This window comes from Aspergillus costaricaensis, assembly GCF_003184835.1.
Source record: "Aspergillus costaricaensis CBS 115574 unplaced genomic scaffold BO79scaffold_45, whole genome shotgun sequence".
Taxonomy (NCBI): Eukaryota; Fungi; Ascomycota; class Eurotiomycetes; order Eurotiales; family Aspergillaceae; genus Aspergillus; species Aspergillus costaricensis.
The window spans coordinates 26,565-39,846 of NW_020291845.1; positions in this window are offsets into that span (position 1 = coordinate 26,565).

The following is a 13,282-nucleotide window of genomic DNA, read 5'->3' on the forward strand; positions in this document are numbered from 1 at the left end:
AATATAATTATTTCTAGATTTTATTTATAAATTATATTTTATAGTCTGAGATAATTATCTGTAATAAGCTATATTAATATATATAATTATTTAGAATTATTTAAATTAAGTTTTTAATTATTATCTCTTTTATAACTGTTAATATTATTTTTTTTATAAATTAATTTATAATAACTAGAATATTTATACAGCTGCTGTTTTTTAGTAATCTAATAATAAAATCTATATTAATATCTTATTATAAGTATTTAGAAATTAGAAAAGATTTTAATAATTTATATTTTTTTTTATATCAGGTTTTTGTCCTCCCGCAGATATTATAATTTTATATAAATATTTATATATTTTATATTATATTAGACTAGAAATATTTTTAATTTATTATTAAATATATTTATTCTTAATCTAGATATCTAGTTACTAGTAAATTATAGATTTTCTGTATTAATTTTATTTATAAAAATTTATAGTTAGAAATTTATTTTTATTTTTTAAAAATCAGGTTTTCTTATAAATTAATTATATACTTTGAGATTGAAACTTTTAGTTCTAGATTAGGTAAGAATTTCTGGATGTTTTTTTAGATTATTTATTTAGTTTCTTGATATTAATTATTTTATTTCTTAGTCTTTTTTTATAATAATATTATATTAATAAATATAAGAATTATTTTTAAAGATCTAGTCTAAGTAATTCTACAGTATCTTTTTAATTAAAAAAATTAAAAAATTTATATAATAATTTATTTATCTTAATAATTAAATATATTTTAGTTTTTTTAGAAGAGTATATCAGTTCAGTTATTCTTTATATCTTTTTAATAGATAAAGAAGAAGTTAATGAAAAGGACTAGGCCCTGTCAGCCATCTGGAATCAGAATATCTATGTTCTGATCTGTCTGGTTCTAGACCTTAACCCGGAGATATCTGTAAGAAGAATAGAAATCTTTAAAAATAATAAAGAAATTTATTAGAGTTATAAAGAAAAACTTCTAGAAGAGTTATTTATAAGAAGAACTAATCTATTTATAGATTAAATAATTTTTTTTTAATAAATTTAATTTCTTTATTAATTATTATATTTTATATAGTCCTCTTGGCTTCTTAGCCTGTTATAATTTTAAATTTATTTTTTTTTAAAATATTTATCAGATAATAAACCAGTAATATATAATAATTATAATAAATTAATAAATATCTCCAGTTATTATAAAGATACTACCTAAGCTAATATTATTAATTAATTAATTAAATATATTAAAGAACTAATAATCTAGAATATAAAAATATAATATATTATTTTCTAATAAAGTATAATAATAGATAATAAAATTAGAACCAGTCTTAAATAAATTAAATAATTTATTAATATTTAATTCTTATTTTCTCAGATATTTATTACAGTATTTCTATTTATATTAATATTAATATTAGTATTAGTACCAGTCTAAGATCTGACTAATATAAAAAAATTAAAGTTATTAATATCTGTAAACTTTAATAGAAAAAATAAAAATAAGTTTCTAAATTAATTTAATAATATACAAGCAAAGATTAGAATTAATTAATAATTTATTAATATACTAGCTAAACAGGCTTGGTATATATTTATATTTTTAAATAAAAAAATTAAAATAAAGATTAATTTATAAATAAAAATTAATTATAAAGCCCTATTTTTCTCAGTTATAGTTTTAATTAATTATTTTAAATTAATTTATAAAAATTTAATTTAATAAAAAAAAGTTATTAATAAGCTGTCCATTCTCAAGTAGAGAAATTAAATAATTAATAATTTTTTAATAAAAATTAATAATCTATTAATTAAGATCAGAGAATATAGTTAGAAAAATTTAAATAAAAAGAATCTTTTATACTAAGTCTTAAATAATAATATTTACTAATAAATAGTAAATATTAAATAAAAACTAGATTTTAAAGACTTTTGCTGACAAGTTAAATAAATAATTAATAAATTTATAAAGATAAACTAATTTTTAAAAAAAATAACTAGAATATTTAAATACCTGGACAGGTAGTATTTTTAAAAAAATAATTATAAATAATATTATAAATTAAGAATTTATAGTAATAAGTATAAGATCTGCTTAATAAGCTTAATAAATATTAAAAAAAATATTAGTTAAATACTGTAAAACAGGATTCTGTTTATACTATAAATTTTTAAAATATTATATTATTAAATATCTTTATCTGCTATCACAGTGCTTCTAAAATTTAAAAAATAAAGTTTATTAAATATTATTTAAAAATAATCCAGCCAGCAAAACTAATTAGATATTAAAAAATCTAATTACTTAATAATCTCTAGTCTTAGAAAAAGTATAGCTCTTCTAGATTATTATCTAGAAAAATATATATTAATTAATTATAATTATAAAAAGTTTAAAAAAGAAATTTAAAGATTTAAAGACTATTATATCTTTTCTATATTAAAATTAATTAATAAAATTTATTTTATAAATATTTTAATTAATATTAATTATATACCTTATAGGATAATCAGCTAGAATTTTATAAATAAAAATAAACTAGAATATATTTTTATTAAATTCTAAAGTATTAAAGAATTTAAGAAAAAAGAAGCCTGTATAACTGAATTAATAAAAATATTATTAAATATAAATAAAAATTTATAAAAATATATATATTTCTATATCCTGCCATGTATATATAAATATAATATTATATTAAGATTTTTATAAATAAAATATTAAAATATAATATTTTAAATTAAGAATTTTATACTTTATATTCAGAGTACAGGAATAAAAGTATAATATAAATAAAAATAAAATTATTTTTTAATATTATTTATAATTTCTATTAACACGTAGTGCATTTAGAAGAATTAAAAAAAAAAGATTTAATAAAACTATTTATAATAAGTCTAGCAGATATTAATAAAGTTTTTTATAAATTTAACCAGCTAAAAGATCTTGTAGAAATAGAAAATAAATTATTAGATTTTTATTATAAATATTTAGATATTTTTAATAAAATAATAATAAATATCTTATTATTTTATTATCTGGGAATAAATCATGCTATAAAAATAATTAAGAATATTAAAAAAAAAAAAGAGGTTTCTTAGGATTTTCTTTATTAAATAAACTGACTAGAATTTTTGGTATTATAAAAGATTCTAATTAATTTTCTAGAAAAAGAATTTATAAAAATTAATAATTTTCTAGTAACCATGCCTGTGTTATTTACTTTAAAATTTAATAATAATTTATATTTTTATATAGATTACCAGATACTTAATTAAATAATAATAAAAGACTAGTATTTTTTACTATTTATTTAAGAAATTTTTTAATATATTTTAAAGGCCTGCTATTATATTAAGCTGGATATTATCTAAATCTTTTATTATATTTAAATTAAAAAAAAATAAATAAAAAACTATATTTTATATTTATTTTAAATTATTTAAATAGCTGGTAGCTCTGTTTAGATTTATTAATTATTTAAATATATTTTAATAATATATTAACTGGATCTTACAAGAATTCTTTAATAAATTTTATTCTATTTATATTAATAATATTTTTATTTTTATAAATAGAAGCCTGATTATATATTATATTTAAATATAATAAATATTAAAATATTTACAAGACGCGGGTCTCCAAGTAGATATTAATAAATATAAATTTAAGATAATTATTATAAAATATCTAGAATTTATTATTAAAATAGAGAAAGAAATCTGTATAAATTCTATTAAAATCTAAGTTATATAAAATTAGAAAATATTAAAAATTATTTATAATATTAGAGTTTTTCTAGAATTTATTAATTTCTATTAATAGTTTCTTAAGAACTGGAGAATTTACTTAAAATTTTTAATATAATTTATTAAAAAAAATATTAAGTTCAGCTGGATACCAGAGACCTAAAAAATATTTAAAATTTTTAAAAAAATTTTTATTATTATTCTTGTCCTCACACATTAGGATTCTAAATAAGAAATTCTAGTAGAAATTAATTTTTTTAGATAGTATATAGAAGGAGTATTATTTTAATAAAATAATTAAAAAATTTTTTATTTAATAATATATTTTTTAAAGAAAAATTTATCTGTAGAGTATAATTACTAAATCTATAATAAAGAATTATTAATAATTATCTGAGTTCTGTAAGAATAAGAGCTGGAGCTTATTATATTTTTTTATTTTAAAATTCTTAATAATTATTAGAATTTAAAATATTTTATAATTTAATAGTGGCTTACAGAGTAATAAATATATTAAATCTAGTTTTTAAATTATTTTAATTTTATGATTAATTACTATTCAGAGATAATAAATATTTAATTAAATATTTTATTTTAAAGATTCCAGGATATATCCAAGAAGAAAAATAAGTATATTATAAATTAAGAAATCTAGTTATTTAATTCTGTATCTGAAGAAAAACTTATTTATATAATATTTATTAATAAAATCTTTAATAAAAAAATCTTTATTAATTTAAAGCCCGGGAAATTAATACTAGATAATTTATAGAAATAAATAGAATAAACTAATAAAAATTTAAAAAAATATTATAAAATAATAATTAAAAACAGGTTTAAATTTTTTAAATAACTAAAATTAAAAGTCTTTATTATAAAGTACTAGTTAGATATAAACTAATATTTACTTTTCTAAAAGTAAGTCTAAGTTTTTAATTTAAAGTTCTTATAAATTTAGATTATCTAAGAAGTCTATAATAATATAATTACTGGATATTCTAAATAAAACTAAATTTATAAAATAATTATTTACTACTATTACTGGCCAGATATAAGTAAAAATATCTATTAATTCTATTATAATTATAATAATTATAAGATTAATTATATTTAAAAAAACTGTAAATAAGACTTCTTAAAACTATTACTAATTTCTGATTAATCTTAGTAAGATATTATTATTAACTTTCTGGTAGACTTTCTGGAGTCTTAAAATTATAAAAATATTATAATTATTATTAATTAATTAATTAAAAATATTATTATTAAAGCTGTTCTGAGCATGGATATAAAAGATTTTATAAATATATTTATTTAAATATTTTATAATTATTATAAAATATTCTAGTTAATAATTTTAGACTGTAGCTCTTAGTTTATAAGTAAATTATAAATAATTCTATATAAGATCTTAAATATTAAATAATATTTTTTTATTATTTATTATTTTAAAATAGATAGAGTAACAGAGTGTTAAATTATAATTATTAAGATTTTTTTATAATATTTTATAAATTAATAATAAATTAATTAATAAGAATTACTATTTCTAATATAACTAGTTTTAAATAACTAGAACTCTGTATTAATAAAAATAAGTTTTTTTTTTTTTATAATATAATTTTTATATAAAGTTCTTAGATTTAAGTATTAAAATAAATTTTTTAAAATATAATCAGATCAGGAATTTCTAAGAATAAGTTAAAATTATTTTTAGTAAATTTTAAGAAATCTGAGATATTACTAACTTAATAATAGTAATAATATAAGAAATATAAGAATAATATATTAATTAATAATAAAATCTTATTTCCTGCTATAAAAAAAATAATAAGATCTAGTTAAATTTAAAAAATATTATAATTAATTAATTTAATAAGAAATTAGACTAGTAGAATACAAAATTCATGATACTAGAATAAATTAAAATATATATATATAAACTAGATATATTATCTGGAATTTATTTAATATTTTATATTAATTTATTTTAACCTGCTGCTACAGACTCTCTATTTATTTAAAAAATAATTAATTAATAACTAGATACTATTATCACGGGAGATAATATTAAGAAATATATTATTAAAAAGATTATAAATAAGAAAAATATATTTTAAAAAAAATATAACTATAAAAAAATATTTCTAGTTAAATGAAAGAAATATATTAAATTTATATAAAAATTAATAACTAAGCTTTATGATACTGAGATTTATAAATATTAATATAATTTTATTTATTTATTTTATTTATAGAAATCTATATCAGCCCAGCTGTGTTATGGTAAAAAGAATAATAATTAAAAAAAACTAAATTTTATTAATTATCTAGAATTAGAATATCTATATTCTAATCTATCTAATTCTAGATCTTAATCTGGAGATACCTGTAAGAAAGATAGAAATTTCTAAAAATAATAAAGAAGTTTATTAGAGTTATAAAGAAAAACTTCTAGAAGAGTTATTTATAAGAAGAACTAATTTATCTATAAATTAGATAATTTTTTCTTTAATAAATTTAATTTCTTTACTAATTATTATACCTTACATAGTCCTTCCGGCTTCTTAGCCCGTCACAGTTAAATTTACTAAAAAAAAGACTTTACTAGATATATTTTTCTAATAATTTTTTTAAAGTATAGAAGTATTTCAGGTTCTTATAATTTATAATTATTTTAAATTTAGAAATAAAGTATAGTTTAATATTCTAAATCTTTATATATCTGATAACAGCTAATAATTTTTTATTATAAATTTTATAGTTATATTCTACAGGTATTAATTATTTTAAGAAATAGATATATAAATATAATTTCTTTTTTTTATTATATTAAAACAAGTATTTTCCTAGATTATAATTTAAAGAGTTAGTTTTAAGAATAGTTTATTTATTAAAATTAAAAAAGATAAGTACTAGTTCTGTATAGAATATTTTTTTTAAATATAAGAAGTTTTTCTAATATTTCTGAGTCTACTGAAACTATGTGTCTTTTTTAGTAAAATTATAAAAAAACTTAAGTAATCCTGAGAAATTCAGTATAAATTAATAATAGAAGTTAGTAAATCTAATAAATCTATATATTTTTTTAATTATTATGGGTGGCTTCTATTCTTAGATTATATAGATTTTTTTTAAATCTATATTTATTCTTTATTTAGCTTTGATAATAAATTTAAGATATTTTATTTTTTTTTATTTAAATTTATATTTATTAATATTTAGATATAATCTAGTATTCTATAACTTGGTCAGGACTCTTCAAACTTATTTTTAGTATTATTATAGAATTTTAATTAAGAAAATAAGTATATTATTTAGATAAGTAAAGTAAAATTTATTTAAATATTCTTATAAGATTTAGTTAATATATTTCTGAAAGATACTGGATATATTTTTAAATCTGAATAAAATAATTAATTATTTATAAAATTTATATTAAGTACAGAAAGCTGTCATCTATTCTTATTCTTTAATAATATATATTTTATAAAATACTATAGAAATATCAAGTTTAGTAAATTATTATATTTTCTTAATTTAATTTAATATTTTATAAATTAGAAGTAGCAGGTATCAGTTCTTCTTTATAATAATATTTAATTTATAATAATTAATATAAAAATAAAGATTTTCTTCTGATTTTTAAATAAAGAGTACAGAAGCTGTAGCTAATAAATTATTTATTTAAATAAATTTTTTATTTAATAATTTTATAAATTCTTTTTTAAGTATAATAAATTCTTTCTAGAATATATTATATAAAGATTTTTATAGAGACTGAAGTGTTTTTCTATTTTTTTTTTTTAATTTAATAAAATAGTTAATACTAAGTCTATAATATAGAGATAAGATTTTTATATTTCTTAGCTTAAATAAATTTAAGAACTACTAGTACTATTCTAGCAGCTTATTTTTTAAGTTTAATTTAGATTTAATATATAAGATCTTTTTTATATTTTTTAAAAATATAATAAATATTTTTATTCTTGTGTGGAAGCCAATCAAATAATCAAATTTAATACTATTTAACAAGAATTTCTAGCATAAGAAAAGAAAGAAAGAAGCTCAGGGAGAACATATAATTATATAAAGATAAATAAACCATATAAAATAAGTAAATAAAATAAATAAAATAAAAATCATATAATTTTAAAATATTACTTATTATTATATTATCTTTTTATTTAGGTCTGGCTATCCTCAGCTAAAAATAAATTATTTTTTTTATATTTTAGTATAAATTTATCAGTCTTTACAATTATTAATTATTATAAGAGATACTTGGGGGGTCTGAAATAAATAAAATATTTTATATAATAATTTTAAAAATAAAAAAGAATATTCTTAAAATTTTTTATTAAATACTAAATATAATCAGCTATATCAGATACTAGCTATTTAACTTTATATTAAAAATAATTATATTATAAATAACTGGTTAAAATATTCTTAATCTTTTATTTTATTTAATTATTAATTTTAATAAATATAACAGTATCTTGGATCTGTTCTGATAATAAATTAAATATATTATATAAATAAAGTTTCTCAGGATAGAAGATAGAATATATATATATTTTTAAAAAGATAAATTTTATATATATTATTAATTTTATTAATAATAGATATAGAATTATACTAGTTTTCTAATAATTTTTATAAGAACTGGCCCTATCTCTAATTATAGATATTAATAAAGATTTTATTATTAATATTAAAATTAATAAATTAGTAGAATTAGTTAATTTATTATATTTACTAATCTTGTATCTTCTAAATTTTATTTTATATAAAAATCTAGATTTATTTTATATAATAAATAAACTTATAAACTTAATCTTAGATAATAGTATATAATAGCAGGTCTACTAAAGAGATTTAATTAAATAATATTTAAGATTTATATTTTTTCTTAACTATAAATAAAGATAATCTGGTAGATTTATAAGATAAAATTATAATAATAAAATTAATAAATAATAATAGTTCTGACCAGTTATTCTAGAAATAATTAATAAATAAAATAAGTTACTGGACTATATATTAATTAATAATTTTTATTTATCTGTTAATCTATAGATAATATATTATTAAAAACTTTAATTTAATCTACAGGATTCAGTATAATTTATTTTAAAAATTAATTATAAATTAATTTTTTTAATTAAAAATAATAGTATCAAAAAGCTTTATCTAGATATAAATTTAATTAATAAATAAATAGATTATATCTTATACAAAAGTCTATTTTATATAGAAAATAAATATTATATACTTATTAAGACAGTCTACTATTATAAAAATAATATTAAATCTATAATAGTTCTTCAGGAAGAAGTAGAAGTCTATAAATATATATTATTATAATTAATTAAAGATTAGAAAAGGTTAGAATAGTCCAGGTAATAAATCTTAATATATATTCTTTTTTTTATAAATTAAGTAATTATTTATATAATATCAGATATTTCTGTTTTAAGTACTCCAGAAATATTAATATTTAATTAATATTATTATTTTTATTTATTCAGAATAAGCTAATAATAATTATTAATAGATTTTATCTAGTAGCCAGATCTGTAAATTATTTTTATTAAAAATTATTAGTCTGTTTTAATATAAAAGCAGTCTATCTTATAAAAAATAATTAATTTTTTATTAGTAGATTCACTTCCAGAGATCTTTTAAGAAAAGATAAATATAGTTTATTTTTAGAATATAATTTATAATATAAAGATTTTATTCCATGAAAACTACTAGTACTAGATTAAAAATTATATTAGATTCTAGAAACTCAGGCTGTAATAATATTTAGTAATAATAATTATTAATTATTTTTAAATTAGTTTTTTTTTATATAAGATAATCAGCTAATATATTATTTTTTTCTAGTTAATATTTAATAATAAAATAATATTAAAATAGTATTTCTGTTTAACAGGCCTGCTAGATATTAAATTTTTTAATAATTATAAAATATTCTAAAATTTAATAATCTATAAAAATTATAAATTTTTTAAATTATTATAAACTTTTTAGTTCTGCTTTCTATTCTATAAGAATATATATAATAATTAATATTTTTTTATTATAAATATCATAATTACACTTAAATAAAGATATAATCTTTAAATAATAAATTATAGAATATTATATATTCTTGACCTACTGGTAAAAAACTTTTATAATTATTTTATTAATTATATTAATTTTAATATATATAAATTTAAATAGATTATAATAAACTAGTATAGGAGCTGATATTAAAACTTATTTTAAAATTTAAAAAACTATTTTATAAGACTAGTCTCAAATAAATAAAATATTTTTTTAAATAAGTTAATTTATAGGCTTAATAATCTAATTATAATTTTTTATAAAATACTAGTAAAAATTACAGAATCTAAAAAATAATTAGATTTCTTTAATAATAATTAAATATTATTATTTTATAATTATAATAATTTTTACAGGATCAACCTGAATACCTGTAATAATAATAATAAAATCTAAAAATCTAATTTTTATTATATAAAATTTATATTTATAGATTACTGCTTAAAATCCAGTTATTTAAAAATATTTAAAGATTTAGTAAATATAAAATTTATACTTTATTTTATTTTTACTGAAAATTAGTATATTATTTATATATATTATAATAAACTTATCTAGGAAATCTATAAAAATCTTATTAATAAAATACTAGAAAGCTGCTAGTCTATTTATAAATTTAAATAATAATATTTAATACTTAAAGATTCTATAATAAATTTAAAAAATAATTAAGTCTTCAGATTCAGAGTTTATATAAATATAATAAAAGTCTTAGTAAATATTAAATTTTATAAATATTTTTATATTCCAGAGATAGTCTATTATTTTATTAATTAAAAAAATAAAATAAAGATTCTTATAAATTAAGATATTAAGTTTTTAATAATTAATATATAAATATAGTTCTTTTTTAGGCTTTTTTATTATCAGAATAAAAGAAATAAATAAAACTATATTAAATATAATAAATTTTTTTTTTAAATTTTTAATAATATAATTGCGGGTAGCTTTAAGTTTTTTTAAAATTATTTTATAAAAAAAAATTATTTTTAATAGATTATTTTTTTTTAGTTAAATATAATAATTATAAGATTAGGAAATAGACAAAATATTTAATTTTTTTTTAAAAAAGATATTTATTAAATTATAATAATATTTAAAAAAAGTTTACTTTATCTTCTTTTTCTTAGTTAATTTAAATATTTTATTATCAGGATTTATCTTCTCTATAATAATCTTTTTAATTATGCTTAAAAATATAATAAATATTTTTAATTTAAAATTCTAAAAATATTTATAGAAAACAGCAGCCCTGATAAGAGTTATCTTAATTTTTTTAAAAATATTTTTTTTTAGAGGCTCCGGGGAGCCCTAGAAATTTAATATTAAAAATTTTAATTTATTAGATTTCAGTATATCTTAATTAAGATTTTTTATAAAATATTTTAATAAATTCAGAGCACTTCAGACTTTATTTTTAGAAAAAATATTTATAATAAAATATTAATTATTTTTTATAAGTTATAGTCTTGTCAGGTAATATCTTATTAATAATTTTAATTAATTAGATATTATAATAAAATATTTTAGAAGATTTATTATAATAATCTAGTCTTAATTTTATCTTATAAAAAAAAGTAATTAGATTATACTAGTTTATCTTACTAATAATCTAATAAGATTTTTTATTTTATAAATTATATTTATCCTAGGATAATATCATAATAGTTTAATTTAAATATTAGAAATAATATATTACAGAACTAATATCTATTAATTATAAATATAAGTTAGATAATATAAATTAAAAATACTATAATCTTACTATCAAAGTCTATAATAATATAATTAATCTTAAAAAAAATAATATTAATTTAAAATTAGCAGATTATCTGAATAATAAAGATAATATTTATATAAATATAAATATTAGCTCTAATATTAGTAAGAATATATATAAATACTGTTAGTCTATTATTTAATATTAAAATTTTAATAATAAAATTTTTATTCTTTTGGCCTAGCAGATCTCATAAATCTAATAAATTAATATTAATATTTATTTTATTTAAAAAGAAGATTTTTTCTAAATATTATTTTTTATTAAATTATTATTTTCTATTATTTTTAATAGCTTGACTTAGCCTGCTTTCTTCTTTAGATAATTTTAGATTAAATATCTTTATTTCTAGTAAATAAAATAATATTTTTTAATTATTATATAAGTATATTTCTCCAGCTTTATACTGGTGGTATAGCTAGTATTATAAAAAATTTTAACTAGAATAAAGAAAGTTATGATTATAATAATAATAATAATTAATATAAACAGCTAGTAATTCAGGGTATTTATCTTATTATAATATTTTATTATATTATTAATTAAGTCTGATAATCAGGTATATTTTTTAATATATTATTTAAATATTATATTATTATTATTAAAGCAGAATATAGTCAGCTTCTATAACTTAGATAAAAAATATTAATAAAAATCTTTTTTTTAATAAATTTTAATAATACCTGCTTCTACAGCAAGATAATAAAATATAAATATAAAATTATAAAATTTATTATTAATTATTATTTTAAGCTTCTGATACTGTCAGTATATATTATAAGATTTATTTAAATTAATATAAATAATTTTCAGGTATTTAAGTATATCAGTTATATCTGTATAAAGATTTAGAATATTAAAATAAAATTAAAAAATTAAATATTTTTTAATATTGTTTTTATAGCAGCTGATTATATAAACTTATTAAATAATAATTATATTTAAATAATTTATATTAATTTCCAGCTTTTATTATATTATAAAAAGCTAGTCTTTAAAACTGATAATCTTACTATTACTAAATAAAAATAAATTAAAGATCTTTATTAACTTTTTAAATTTAAAAATCTTAGCTACTCAGCTGCTCTGGTTATTAAGCTAAAGAAATTAAATAATATATAAATTATATTTATATATTAATTTATTATAATTATTATTAAATTTATTTTATTAATAAATAATTTTATATATTTTTATCTCTACTTTTTTTATAATATAGAGAATTATATTAAAGATTTTATCAGGATTCTTTATATACAGTTTATAGAATTAATTATAAATAATATCTTTTTTATTATCAGATTTTTCTTCTAGTAGAGTTATCAGATATTATTAAGAATTTATAATATTCAGTATTAATTTAATATAACTTTCTCTAATTATTATAAATATTTTTACTAATTATTCTAATTCAGGTCTCAGTCAGGTTATTCTATCTTAATTATATTTAATATTATTAAATATATATAAGAGATGACACCAGTTACTGAACTAGATAACTGGTAGTATATAATATTAATTTAAAAAATAAAAGATAAAGTAATACTAGAAATTATATAGAAGCTGATTAAATAATCAAATTTAATATTATTTAATAAGAATTTCTAATATAAAAAAAGA